Raw genomic sequence first — 15,395 nt, forward strand, 5'->3', positions numbered from 1 at the left:
CTAGTGAGTTTCCATCGGGGAATGAGACTAAGACAAGCCTGATCTCAACATCTGGCGCACCCTGCACACAGCTCTTCCTCTGAGTCCTCCTCAGTGGGGCCCAAGAGGAGACCAGGCATCCTGAGTATTTTTAAGTCTGCAACCAAAACCTGTGTGATCCCAAAACCACTACCTAATGGAGTCGAACTCCATTCCGTGAAATAAACCCGAAGTCCATATCGGTGACCTCCACACTCATCTAGACTGTTGGAACAATATGGGGTCAGAAACTGCTGTGGACATTTAACATTTTCATTTGCGTGTCAGATGGTATTGCACAGGGTGTCTCCTCTTAGATCCAACATCTCCTTCAGGCAGGGAATTGGTGAGGCTGGTGAGGCAGGTGGTGATCATGTTTTGAAGCAACCACATTACCAATGTGTGATGCATTTGTTATAACATGTCAGCAACCACTTTGTTGGAAGTTCACTGCCTGGTATAGCCTGTAAATTTTATTACTCTACTTCATGGCAGCTCACTAAATTTTATGAAAAATATAAATAAGTTACAAAAGAGAAATGCAGTGCTTTCCTATAATGTCAACTGGACTGAGAAGTCACCAAATGAAAGTCATGAGGGACATCAGTGTTCCAGCAGTCACAGTGGCTTCCATCTTGAACAAACCTTTCAACAGTGCATTTTATTTAACCCCTAAGTGAATTGCATGGGGCTCTTTTCTTACTTTTATTTATAGGGTTTATCTTAGATATGCCTATTTAAGTGACAAATAATGTCTCTTTTGGAATGTTATGTGAAAGAATGGCACTGCATGCCTTCTTTCAGAATCTTCCTTCATTAACTTACCACCACGTATGAAGATTGACATGCTGTGTTCTCGGTGATTTAATTTGTGCATTTGCACTGCCATGTGGTAGTCCACAGTGAACAAATACCACGCATCTTTTTTATTCATGAGATTTTGTGATGTGTGTTTGTTTTATAATGTGTGAGTCACATTAATCAATGTTCTTGTGAGTGTAACTCATGCTCTCATACATGTTTTCCTCCAGCGTATATATTTTATGGTCATAATTCCATGCATCTTTCTTTTAACTAGATGATTCCAATGTACTCCCCAAATTGGCTGAAGTAATCTTTACCCCCACCACAAGTATATTTAAATTCTAGGTGAGGCTTTTTATCTCCAGATTTGATATTTTTTCTTTTGCTTCTTGTGTGAATGTACTAGGATTATGTTGTCTTAATTTCACTGACACTGTGCTGCAGTAGAAATGGTCATTAGCTCTAAAAAGGTAATGAAATGCAGGTCAACACAGAGCTTATAGGGAGGTGTGGGGCAGATGGCTCTTACTCAGTGGTGACAATGATTCTGTAATCTCCCAACTTTGCATTCAGTAAAGTCACATTGGCATTTTGGATTGGACTTGAAGGGAGAATTTACACCACAGAAACTGGCAAAAGTCAGAAATCAGAGCATTCTAAAACACGTTTCCGAGGTAGCACATCACCAAGCTATCTCTTCAAACACCAATTTGTTGATGCCAAATGATGACATTTCTGGGGACATAGCACAGGTGGCATCTGATGAAGATGGGAAGGATTGTGGGGAAAGAGAGCATGGTAGGCATCAGTGTTTTTTTTTTAAACTTTTTTAGAAAGAGGAAAAAGGAGAGAGAAGGAGAGGGAGAGAAACATTGATGCGAAAGAGAAGCAGTGATTAGTAACTTCTTGTATGAGCCCCAACTGGGGACCGAACCCACAACCTAAGCATGTTCCCCAACTGGGAATTGAACTGGTGACCTTTTGGTTTGCAGGACGGCACCCAACGAACTCAGCCATGCCAGCCAGCATGGTAGGCATCCATTTGGATATTATTTCCCAGGCTTGTATCTGACTTAGTTTATTTAATCAATTATTGAAGAATGTTTAACATCTCTGACCTAAACTGGCGAAGACTCAGTAATGTTCATCTGATAATGCAATGATTAGAAATAAAGAGCACGGTATTACATACCAGTGGAGGAGAGCAGGATGTTTTAGATGTGCGGACGCAACAGCCATGTGGATGGACCCTCATGTCATGGGGTGAAAAAAGGAAGGGGCGTCGTTACAGAAAGTCAACCATGATAGGGAGAGAAAGTACACATTTAATGGAGGAAGAGTCCTATACAGGGAACACACAGACATTTCCTGCACCCAAACCATATTCATTCCACTGTGGAAGATAGTTTCCCCAACTCAAAATCCAGATTTTCTTTCAACACCTCCTGGGATCATCAGCTATGCTCACAGTCTCCACCACTCTAAACAGTGCATTGTCTCCTCTTGTGTTTACCTCCTGGCAGCATTGTGGGTCCTTTTCTGGATGTTTTGAGCCTGAAATAGTAGCACCCCAAGCCCCACAGGGATCAATCCAGACATGCCCATATGGATGACATTGTTCACTGTGTAGTCTTGGGCGTGGGAGCCTAGGAGTCATGAGCAAAGTAGTCAAAGAGGCCAGGGCAGACCAAAGCCACCCCAGGATCCCTGACATCCACCCAGGGCACCTGTCACCCGGCAGGGCATGACCCTCTGCACCCAGCCCCAAGACTGAGAATTTCTCTTACCCACTGCTATGGGGTCTGACTTGTTTTGTGATTGGATGATGGTGTGCGATGCTCCTGAGAATCATGAAATGAAGGAGGGAGTGGAAACTTAGAAAGACACAAGCCTTTGTCCTGGGTTCTGTGCTCTCAGATGCCCCACTTCTCAGATCGTAACTTTTATTCAGTCGCTAAGGTGCCCCGTCTCCCATCTGCCAAGTTCCCTCTGTCTCCTCATTGGATGATTATTACCCTGCCTGGATCTCTGATTCAGAACTTGTTCTGAGTCACTTTCATAAGAGCTGTACTCAGGAGTTCAGGATTAGAGATGAAAGTGGCCTCAATGGAGAAATTCTTAAGAGCTGTGTGTTCTGCATTTAGCTGGAGGCACAGAACTCATAAGCTCATTCGCCCACATCCAAGGGATCCCACTCACTCAACAGCTGGGGACCCAGGGTCCATGGATGAGGGATTGTTGTCAGGGGCTCCTGAATGTCCTGCCAATGGAACCTCTGTGGACCCCAACTCTTATTACTGTCTCAGACTCTCCAGGGACAGGACTCTGGGCTGAGAGCCCCTAGTACTAGCTGCTGGAGGGGGATTAACCACAGCCCGACTTTCTCTGTCTCCAGGGATTCCCATTAAAGATGCTGCACTGCTCTGTCAGGGATGTCTGTCTTTTACCTGCCTCAGCCTCACAACAGTCATGCACCAGGGATTCCTGGCCGCACCCTACCCATTTCACTGAGGATCCGAGATGTTACCCACGTGCCCCAGGTCATTCAGCCTGGATGGGACAGGGACATCCAGGGACTGCATTTAGCTGGAGGCACAGAACTCATAAGCTTATTCACCCACATCCAAGGGATCCCACTCACTCAACAGCTGGGGCCCCAGGGTCCATGGATGAGGGATTGTTGTCAGGGGCTCCAGAATGTCTGGACTGGACTCTGAGACTGTGGGTTCCCTGTGCTGTCCTCATGCTGCCCATTAGGCAGACACCAGCCTTGTGCTCTGGGCTCCTCATCTGCAGGGGGGCCTGCCCGTGTCTCATCTGGAGCTGAGGGCTGCTTATTACCTGCCATCCAACACGGCAGGAACACGGGAGGCGTGGGTGTGCGTGGTGGACTCTGCGTCTTTCCTGGGATTGTCTCCACCCTGCAGGGCCCTGGTGCTTTTTATGCGGGGCAGTGTGTGTTTCAGGCTTTGCTTTCCTGAGCTTCCTGAGGCCCCTTATTTCACTTAATCTCACAACAGACCTGTGAGCAGGATGGGACCAGGGAGCCTCACAAACCTGGACCTGGCAGAAGCATCCTCTGCCCCATATGAAGAGCAGGAGAACTGGGAACCGATCCAGGTTTGACCCCAAACCTTGTATCCTCTTCTGAGCTGAGCCCGAGCTGAGGGAAAGGGCCTGAAACCTGGGACTCTGTCCAGCCTGTCCCTCCCTGTTCACTATCACTGTCACTGCTACAGAGGGGACAGAGCCCCCATAACAGCACGTCCCGTGGGGTTTCCCTGTGAGACCCCTCTCCCAAGAGGTCAGAGCTGGTACCGAAATCTAAGCCCTGGGCCATGATTCACTCCTTTGACACTTGGAGATTGGGGTGTGAGAGCACGTAGGGGGTGCTGTTGTTTGAGCCGTAGCACCTGTAGGTCCCCCAGTGGGCTGAGGTCACAGGACTCATGGAGAACTCCGCCTGGTACTTCTGCACTTGGTGCTGGGATTGAAGAAGCAGGGAGGGATGTCCCATCCTTGGACAGAAAGAAAGGGTGTTTTGGGCTCTGTGACTGACATAGCAGGGTCATATTCTCTCCTAAGGCCAGCATATCCTCCTCGGGGCCTGGCTGCACTGAGGCAGAGGGTCAGTCAAGCGGCTGCCTCGGAGAGCGGGAAGCGTTGGGGGGTTGCCGCCCCCCTTGTTCTGACCTGAGAGTCACCGGGACTCTCTGAGGCCTCTCCTTCTTGTGCGTCTGTTTCCTCTGAGTCTCCCCCTACTCCTATCCCCTGTCTTTCTGCCTCACGCTCTTCCTGGGGCCCTGCACTTTCACTCTGGCCACCACTACCTGAGACCCTCCAGCAGGGCCTGTGCAGACTCTGGGTCCCACACTGAACCCACCGGCCCCTCACCTGCCACTAGGATGTCCAGTGGGCCTCTGAGGACCAACCCTTTGGAGGAGTGGTTATGTCCACCGTCCACCATAACTTCTGTACTGGCCCCCATGGGAGCAGCTCAGGGTTTTCAGGGAGAAGTCGACCTGAGAGGGCTACAGGGCAGGGCCCTGGGGGAGGTCCTGTCCCCTCTCCTTGGATAGAGAATAAGTCCTACTGACATCAGAGTGGCACTGGATGGTCAGGCTCTGTCCAGAGGCTATGATGGGGTCCTGCTGGGTCAGAAGTGAGAGCCTCCTAGACATACCTGGGGAGATCAGTCATAAATTACAGGGGCTGCTCCGCTGCTCCCATAAACACCTATTTCTTGCCCAGGGTCCAGGTCTCAATGCCTCTTATTCTCTGTGTCTCTGGCCCAGGACCCCCTGTGCTCCCCTCATCCCACCCTCTAACATGAAGCTCCCTTCACAGCAAAGGTGCCAATAATGTGTCTGGTGCCTCAATCCATGGATGGGACAATAATGGGACTTACATGAGACCAGGAGCTCCAGGGTCCCACTCAGGTGTGAGCACACCTGGGTTCTGTTCCTGTAATAGCCATGGCATCTGAATGTCCACCTGTGGCTGGGGGCGACAGGGCCCAGAGAGAACAGGGTCTGAAAGTGCCCATTGGGATGTGGTTGTGAGTCCAGGGTCCAGCTTCCAGGAAGAAGCCTGTGATCTTCTTCCATAGTCAGAACAAACCCATCAAATCCCTGCCCTGAGTCACAGTGGAAGGCCATGTTCCCTCCCGAGGTCACATCAGGCCTCAGTAAGACTGAGAGGCTGGATTTGCTGTAGGGCCCTATGAGAAAAAAAGGCGGATGTCAAATGGGGCTCACATTTCCTTCACATCCCCAGGGCTGGGCTGTGAGAGGGAGGACAGCTGGGGAGCATCCCCTTCCTGAGGACGGAGCCTGAGGCCGAGGCTCCTGAGTGTCCTTTCACCTGTCACAACCAGCTCCAGGGATCACTGTGCTCTGACCAGCCACGGTGGCTGAGATGGTCACAGTGCTGTCTCCCCACACCAGTCTCTGTCATGCGTGTGATGGAGAACTTGGTTTCTTCCTGGGATCCAGTGGGAACTCTCTGTCCCAGGGCATTAGACTTCTGTCTCTATCGAGATAGAACTTTCTGGCCCCCAGGGCCTCCTGACACCAGATGATCACAGACTCCCTCAGGGAATCACGGAGCCTGGCTCAGCCCAGATGGTGGGTTTGGGGAGGGCTCCTGGAAAAAAATCAGAAACTTGGTTATAAGACACTTACCAACCTCGGTTCCAGGCTCTCAGCCCCAGGCCCCTTCCGGTGTCCTCATCTGTCAGCCCAGATCTGCTACTTTGCATCCCCAGTTGACTCTCATGAGGCCCCTTGTGCCCAGTGAGGAATGACACATGAGACACCTGGAGACAGACTAACCTGCCTGTACTTGGGTCCTCGCACCCACGCTCAGCCCTGGAAGAGAGTCCTTGTGAGAGATTTGGCCTTGAATCCTGAGCAGAACCATCTTTCCAGTGAGCCCCTGAGTCCTGGGGTCTGTTGACACACCAGGGCCTGGCTGTGGGGCAGAGTCCTTCCCAGACCAGGGCTTCCCTTCCCCTCCTTACACCTCACCTAGGCAGAGCAGGGCCGTGTGTGGAGGTCATGGTATCTCCTTCTCTGGACCCGCAGTGCAGGAGAAGGAGGCGATCACGGTGTCCTCAGCCACACAGGGTGTGGATACTCAGAGGCTGGCTCACCCTGTCACGGGTTGTCATGTCAGTAGCCCCTCACAAAGAGGAACAGCACTTCCCCAGGAGCCTGGCTCTCTTTTCCATGATGAGCAATAAATAGATCACCAGGTTTCCTGAAATGCTCATTGCAGTTGAGGTGACCTACAGCTTGTCCTTCCCCATAACAGCCTCCTACATGGGGTCTCTTTCACCTTCAGCCCATCCATCGGCACCTCACTGTGGGTCCTCACCAAGGACACTTGTCACCCAGGCCTTGCAGGTGCTTCAGGAAGATGAGATGTGGGTTCCTGTGTCTTGCAGAGCTCAGATCAGCAGAAACATGTTCACCATGTAACTGCAGTTCAGGTTGAGTGTCACTGTGACAATAAGCACAAAGGAGAAATGCATACATACATACATACACACATACATAAAGCATCCTTGTTCCTGGCCTCAGAGTGTGGTTTTCTTTCTATCACAGCTTCCCTCTTGGACTTCTTTTTTTCTTAGCGACAGTATCCAGCAAACCTTCCTGGGAACAAGCCTCTGAGTCTTTCCTGCCACCTCAGTGTCCCTTGTTTCTTGGGGCACTAAAGTCTCCATCTCATCCTGTAGTCTTGCTGTCAAGATTTGGGAAGATATTGGTTTAAGTTAGAGTTCTGATTTTTACTTAAAACAGGTATTTATTTAAATATCCACCACCCAGTGTCTATGTAAACCTGAGTAGTAATGTCCTATCTCTGAGTTTCAGTTTCCTCATTTGGATCCTATTGTTACAAACCCCACTCCTCAGTGTGGGTTCTGGGTCAGTGATACTGGGCTAATGGGAGGAAGACATCAATTTCCAGACCAGATAAAGATGTGAGCGGGTCGGGACACGGGAGGATCAAGGTGTCCACTGTCAAGAGCAGGATTCTTACACCCTCTCAAAACCCTGTATGCTCTGAATACCAAGCCAAGCTACTTACAATAGTTTTAAAATATGTAGGCACAGACAAGTGCAGAGAAGGAGAAAAGAAAGTTCGACAAATGGACAGAGAGCCACAGCAAAAACCAGAGACCAAAGCTGCACGGCCACCAGTGGTGAGGACCATAAACAGGTCATAGGGAGGAAGTTTCCACCTGTGTGGACACTGAGAAAGACCCTGGGTCCTCAAGGAAGGCAGAGGTCAGGGTCCAGGTGAAGGCTGGGAGCTGTGGTCCCCTGCCTCACGTTTCTGTGTGGGCACTGGTGTAGCTCTGCCCACTGACCTGAATCCAGGGTCAACACTGAGCAGTCTCCTCTATGTGGCCCGAAGCAGTTTAAGTCCAGTGTTGTCAGCCAGGTGTGTGTCCCGTGTGTGCACGTGAGGCTCCAACTGGACCAGCCTGATGGACAGAGCACTGAGTAGATGCTGATATTGAGTGAGTGGATGCCAAGGGGCAGGGGCAGCTGCCACAAGCCCCTCATCAGCTGCACTGCTAGGACAGCTCCCAAGAAACTGTGGACGACCCTGAAAAATAAAGGGAGAATTCAATTTTTGAGCCTAGAATATATATTATTTTTAGAAGAATATAATGAGTTACAAATCTTAAGAGATAAAAATCCCAATAAGAATGAACACATTAAAAGAATTCATCCTATCATGAACGAGACACAGCTGAAGGACCAATTATGAAAATGGAGTACAATATTGAGGAAATTTCAGGATGCAGTGTAGGAACAACAGAAGTGGGGATTTAAGGTACTTGGGGACTAGAATGAGAAGGGACAACTCATATCTATGGTGTCAGAAGGAAAGAAGTGAGAATGATGAGTAGTAACAGCTAAAGAGATAAATAATTGAACACTCCACAGATATGAGGAAGACCAACTAAGTGATAGGGTGCATGTATTTAAAAATAAAATATGTATCCTGACCTTTTGTAGTAAATGAAGCAAATAAAGGGTAAATTAAAAAGAAAAAATTATATCCTTCATTAAATTGTACATACTAAAAGATCAGAAAAAGGAACTCCTTTTCACAACAGCATGGATGGAACTGGAGAGCATTATGCTAAGTGAAATAAGCCAGGGGGTGAAAGACAAATACCATGTGATCTCATCTATAAGGGGAATCTAATTAATAAAACAAACAAGCGAGCAAAATATAACCAGTGACATTGAAATGAAGAACAAATTGATAGTAACGGGGGGGCGGGGAGGAGGATAATGAGGGGAAAAAGGGGGAGGGTTGTTCAAGGAACATGTGTAAAGGACCCACGGACAGACCCGGAGTGGGGGCGGGACTGAGGGCGTGAGAACATAAGGGTGCATAAGTTCTTTTGAATCGGTGTTTCCGGATTCTTAGTGTATATTCCCAGCAGTGGAATCTCTGGGTCAGAAGGTAGTGCCATTTTTAACTTTTTGAGGAAATTCCATACTGTTTTCCACAATGGCTGCACCAGTCAGCATTCCCACCAACAAGCACTAGAGTTCCCTTTTCTCTACATCCTCGCCAGCACTTGTTGTTTGTTGACTTATTAATGATAGGCATTTTGGCAGGTGTGAAGTGGTATCTCACTGTGGTTTTAATTTGCATCTGTCTGATGGCAAGTGATATTGTGCATCCTTTCGTATGTCAGTGGGCCACCTGTATATCCTCCTTGGAGAAACATTTATTCAGGTTGTTGCCCACTTTTTAATTGGATTGTTTGTCTTCTTGGTGTTGAGTCATGAATTTTTTATGTATTTGGAGATTAAACTCTTATCTGATGTATCATTGGCAAATACATTCTCCCATACTGTCGGTATCCTTTTCATTTTGATTATGGTTTCTTTAGCCATGCAGAAGCTTTTTAATGTGATGTAGTCTCATTTTTTTATTTTTTCCTTTATTTCCCTTGTCTTGGGAGATATTTTGGCAAAAATATTACTACATGAGATATCTGAAATTTTTCTGCCTACATTTTCTACTAGGATTTTTATGGTATCTTGGCTTATATTTAAGTATTTTATCCATTCTGAGTTTATTCTAGTGTATGGTATAAGTTGGTGGTCTAGTTTCATTTTTTTTTTTTTGCATGTACCAGTCAGTTCTCACAACATCATTTATTGAAGAGACTATCTTTACTCTATTGTATGCTCATGCCCCCTTTGTGAAATAATAGTTGACCATAAAGACATGGGTTAATTTCTGGGCTCTCTATCTGTTCCATTGATCTATGTGTCTGTTCTAATGTCAATACCAGATTGTTTTGGTTATAGTGGCCTTGTGGTATAGTTTGGTGTCAGGTATTGTGATCCCTTCAACTTCGTTCCTTTTTCTTGAGATTGGTGAGGCTATTTGGGGTCTTTTTTGGTTCCACATAAATTTTTGGACTATTTGTTCTAGATTTGTGAAATATACCATTGGTATTTCAGTAGGAATTTTGTTAAGTCTATAGATTGTTTTGGGTAGTATGGACATTTTAATGATGTTAATTCTTCTGATCCATGAACACAATATATGCTTCCATTTATTTGTATCTTCCTCAATTTCTTTCTTCAATGTTCTATAGTTTTCTGAGTACAAGTCTTTTACCTCTTTGGTTAAGTTTATTCCTAGGTACCTTTTTTTTTGTTTCTATAGTAAATGGGGTTTTTTAAAAGTTTCTCTTTCTGACAGTTCATTGTTGGTGTACAAAAATGACATAGATTTCTGAATATTTACTTTGTGGCCTGCTGTTTAGCTAAATTCACTTATTATGTTGAGTGGTTTTTTGGCAGAGTCTATTGGGTTTTCTATGTACACTATCATGTCATCTGCAAACAGTGACAGTTTTACTTTCTCCTTTCCAATTTAGATGTCCTTTATTTCTTCCTCTTGTTTGATTGTTGTGACTAGGACTTTCAGTATTATGTTGAATAAGAGTGGTAAAAGCAGACACCTTTATCTTGTTTCTGATCTTAAGGGAAATGCTTTTAGTTTTTGCCCATTGATGTTGGCAGTCGATTTCTTGTATATGGTCTTCAGTATGTTGAGGTATGCTCCCATACTGCTGAGTTGTTTTGTTTTTTTTTTTATCATAAATGGGTGCTGGGTTTTGTCAAATGCCTTTTTAGTATCTATTGATATGATCATGTGATTTTTGTCTTCCATTTTTTAATTGATGTATTATATTTATTGATTTGTGAATATTTTACTATTTATGCAACACATGGAATAAATCCCACTTGATCATGGCGTATGATCTTTTTAATGTATTGCTGGATCCAGCTTGCTAATATTTTGTTGAGAATTTCAGCATCTATGTTCATCAGTGATATTAGCCTGTACTTTTCTTTCTTTGTTGTGTCTTTACTTGGTTTTAGAAGTAGTATAAGACTGGCCTTGTAAAAAGATTTTGGGAATCTTTCCTCTTCTGAAATTTTTTGGAACAGTTTGAGAAAGATAGGTGTTAGTTTTTCTTTGAATGTTTAGTAAAATTCATCTGTGAAGCCATCTGGCTTAGGGCTTTTGTGTGCCAGGAGTTTTTTGATTACTGCTTCAGTTTTGCTAGTTGTTATAATTCTATTCAAGTTTTCTGCTTCTCCCTGATTCAGTTTTGGAATATTGTCTGTTTCTAGAAATTTATCCATATTACCCAGATTGTGCAATCTCTTGTTCATTGGAATTTTTTACAATCCTTTGTATTTCTGTGGTATCAGTTGTTACTTCTCCTCTTTCATTTCTAATTTTATTTATTTGGGTCCATTCTTTTTTTCTTGATGAGTCTGGTTAAAGGCTTGTGGATTTTGTTTATCTTTTCAAAGAACCAGCTCCTGGGTTCATTGATTTTTTTGAATTGTTTTTTTAAAGTCTCTACACTATTTTATTTTGTTGTGATTTTTTTTGGCATTTATCTAAAAATCTTCATTGTATTATTGTCAGCGCCACAATGCAGTTGTCAGCAGTCAGAAGAACATACCACCTAATAAATCGAAATTAATATTACAGTGAGGCTAATTGTTATAGTAGAGTTTAGAACAGTATAAAAATATTTGAAGTTTTACAGACATGAATGTTTTGATAAGTTTTAATAAAAACTGGGTGTCAGTTGCTAAAATTGTTGGTACTGTAGTTCTATTTTGTTGTAATTTTGATTATTTCCTTCCTTCTACTCACTCTGGCCTTTGTTTATTCTTGTTTCTCTAGTTCTTGTAGGTGTAGGATTAGGTTGTTTATTTGAGATTTTTCTATCTTCTTTAGGTAGGCCTGTATGCCTATGAACTTCCCTCTCAGAACTGCCTTTGCTGTGTCCAATAGGTTTGGGGTTGTTGTGTGTGCATTTTCATTTGTTTCCAGGTACTTTGATACTTTTTTATTTCTTCCTTGATCTCATTGTTAACCCATTCATTATTTAATAACATGTTACTCCGTCTCCATGTATTTGAATGTTTTTGAGTTTTTTTCTTGAGGTTGATTTCTAGTTTTAAGTCATTGTGATCCAAGGAGATGCTTGATATGATTTCAATTTTCTTTAATTTGTTGAGGCTTGTTTTGTTTCCTACATATAGTCTATCTTTCAGAACAATCCATGTGCATTTGAGAAGAATGTGTATTTTGCTTCTTTAGTGTAAAATGTTCTGTAAATATCAATTAAGTCCATTTGATTTGGAGTGTCATTCAATGCCACGATAGCCTTGTTGATTTTATTTATTTATTTATATTTTTAAAATTAAATTTTATTTTTTTACTGTTATAGTACAGTTGTCCCAATTTCCTTCCATTGTTCTCCCCTGCTCCGTCCCTGCCCGCCACTCCCACAGCCCATCCCCACCCTCTCGTCCATGTCCATGGGTCATTCATGCCTGTTCCTTAGACTAAACCTTCTGCTCTTTCCCCTCTTATTCCCGTCTCCCTCCTCCCTGGTCATTGTCATTTTGTTCCTTGTTTCCATGCCCCTGGTTCTATTTTGCTTATTTGTTTGTTTTGTTCATTAAGTTCCTTTTTAGGTGAGATCATATGGTATTTATTTTTTCCTGCCTTGCTTGTTTTACTTAGCTAATACTCTCCAGTTCTATTCATGCTGTTGCAAAAGGTATGAGTCCTTATTGATTTTTTGTTTGGAGGATCTATCCATTGTTAACAGTGGGGTGTTAAAATCCCCTACAATGACTGTATTGCTGTTTATCTCTTTCTTAAAGTCCCCCAAGTCAATATAGGTTTCTACTTGTCCCTTTATGAGACTGAGGAAGTTCCCCTCAATTTCTGCTGTGCTGAGAGTTTTTTTTTTTGGTTTTTCCAAATGTTTTTTCCTCTGGCATACAGTGAAACCCATTTGATTATGTTGTATATAACTCTTAATGTGCTGTTGAATTCATCTAGCTAATATTTTGTTGAGAAATTTTGCATCTATATTCAGCGAGGATATTGGCCTCTTGTTTCCTTCTTGATTTATTCTTTGGCTGATGCCTTGTATTACATTGTTCATTTCATTCACTGAATTCTTCAGACCAAGAAGTTATGGGTTTTATTTTATGATTCCTGTTTCTTTGTTAAATTTCTCATTTGGTCCATGCAACATTTTTCTGACTTTATTGCATTGTCTTTCTGTTTTTTTCTTGTAACTCATTGAGTATCTTTTTTTAATAAAAAGATTTTATTCATTTACTTTTTAGATAGAGAGGGAAGGAGGGACAAAGAGAGGGAGAGAAACAGCAATGTGCAAGAGATATATCAATTGGTTGCCAACTGGGGAACCTGGGTGGCTACACAGGCACATGCCCTGACTGGGAATTGAACCTGTTACCTTTTGGTTTGCAGGCAGGCGCTCAGTTCACTGAGCCACACCAGTAAGGGCTCACTGAGTATCTTTTGAATTATCTATTGGGTAAATTGCAGATCTCCACGTCTTTGGGTTCAGTTGCTGGGGGTGCTGAGGGTGGGGGTTGTTATTTTAATCTTTGTGGATGTCATGTGTTTTGATTCTTCATTGTCTTTGGTGTTTTGTTCTTTTTTTTCCAAAAATGTATTTTATTGTTCAATGACAGTTGTTCCGATTTTTCCCCGTTGCTCTCCCTTTCCCCCACTGCCCTTCACTCCCACAGTCAATCCACACCCTGCTGTCCATGTCCATGGCTCCTTTATACATGTTTTGTGACTATAAATCCTTCCCTTCCTTCCCCCTGTTATCCCTTTTCCCTCTCACCTCTGGTCACTGTCAGTTTGTTCCTAATTTTCATGTCTCTGGTTCTATTTTTCTCACTTGTTTTGTTCATTAGGTCCCACTTGCAGGTGAGATCATATGGCATTTGTCTTTCACTGCTTGGTTTATTTCACATAGCATAATACCCTCCAGTTGCATTTTATACTTGAAGTAGCAGTCACCCTCTCTAAGCTTGACCAGCTGCTCTTCGGTGAGAGATCCTTGTTACTGGTGGTGCTTCTGGGGCTTCTGACTTTGGATGGATACACGTGCTTCATGCTTCTTGCTCTCTCTTGTGGCGGGATACTTAAGTTGTATGTCTTGTTTTTATTTTTTTTCAGTGTATCAATATTTGGCCAGTTTTTGGTAACATTTTGTTTTATTATTTTATAATTTTTTAATATGTCATGGCTCTTTACAGACATGAGCCCCAGCCACCCATTCTGGGGGATGGTGGGCTATCTCCAAGGTGCAGCTGACCCAAGTCTCATCTCAGGTCTCCTCGTTGCTTTCTTAATGGGATCAGAGGCACCTTAGGGCCCTCAGGAGAATGCTGGAAGGGGTCCTGGACACCAAGTGTGTTACAGGCGCTCTGGGTGGGGCAAACTCCAGGTGGGCTGCACCAGGCCCTACAGGATGGCAGGGGCTGGGCTAACTGCTGGGCTGTGCGCCTGGCTGCAGGCTGGGCTGCAGGACAGCGAGTTTGTGGGAGAAGTGCTGTGGAAGCCCTGGTGGCTTGTGTGTTTGGTCAGGTGGTTGCTCAGGGTGAAGAAGTGCTTGGAGTGCAGAAGACAGGGGAAGTGGTTCTTCCCGGTCTGAGTGTGGTGAGTGGCAGTGAACCAGGTCAGAGCACTCAAACTTCTTGTCGCAGCCACGCCAGTCACAGGCAAACAGGCACTCACTTGTGTGCCATACTGTGTGCGATATGAGATGCAATAACTTGTAGTAGTTCTGGCGCAGCCTGGGAAGAGTGGGCAGTGGCTTTTGTCGCCAGCAGCACAGCCAGAAGATGGGGACCAGCCACGAAGGGGTAGGGGTAGGGGGTAGGAGGGGGAAGGAGAGAGAGGGCAGTGGCTTTCAGGTCGATCAGGAGTTGGCAGCCAGCAGGTGGGGCCAGGATCCCGGCCGTAGGCATGGTTGCCTCTCAACACACCAGGCGCACACCAGGATGGCTGCGGAGCCTTGAGCTCCGGGCTGTCTGCCATGGTGTACCAGGGCACCCAAGGAGGTGGCCTTGAGCACATCGGCTGTGAAGTAATGCACACATGCTTTCGCCCCCAACAGGCTGGAAAAGGGCTTGCAGTGCCCAGGGAGCGCAGGTGCAGGCAGGGGGAGGGGGGCAACAGAAGAGAGGGAGGGGATGGCCGGCTTGTGCCCCGGCCTGAGTTCTGGGAAATTCGCTTTTGTTTTCTCTAAGTTGGTACAGGAGCTCAGGTTTGCGGTTGCTTCCTTCGCTGTAGACCCTGCTTGTTTTCTGCACACACTCCCATCTACTCACCAGTGCGCTCTCTCTCTCTCTCTCTCTCTCTCTCTCTCTGTCTCTCTCTCTGTGCTTGGTCGTCTACAAAGGCTCTCTAGTTCCTGGGCATCTGCCTGCACCCGCGGTTTTCAGGTCCTCCCAGACCTTGGCCACGACAGGTTGGAGTCGGTTCACAGTCTCCTGCTGGTTCCACAGCCTGTACCAGGATCTCTCTGTCCACTTCCCAGTGCACAGGTGGGCAGAGAATTCCCAGGTTCCTTGGTGTATGGTGCTGGATCCCACAGCTCCCACAGAGGCAATTTCGTTCATAAATAAAGGCTGAATTTATGATGTTAATGA

At 45.2% G+C, this 15,395-nt stretch overlaps 1 pseudogene; it reads right to left on the reverse strand.

The window, feature by feature from the left end:
* Nucleotides 1-4,165: 4,165 nt before the first annotated feature.
* Nucleotides 4,166-6,372, reverse strand: LOC129077641 (leukocyte immunoglobulin-like receptor subfamily A member 6; annotated as a pseudogene).
* Between the last annotated feature and the right edge of the window lie 9,023 nt (nucleotides 6,373-15,395).

Source organism: Pteronotus mesoamericanus, unplaced genomic scaffold (genome assembly GCF_021234165.1).
Source record: "Pteronotus mesoamericanus isolate MK-2021 breed Mesoamerican mustached bat unplaced genomic scaffold, CSHL_Meso_final contig_1176, whole genome shotgun sequence".
Lineage (NCBI taxonomy): Eukaryota > Metazoa > Chordata > Mammalia > Chiroptera > Mormoopidae > Pteronotus > Pteronotus mesoamericanus.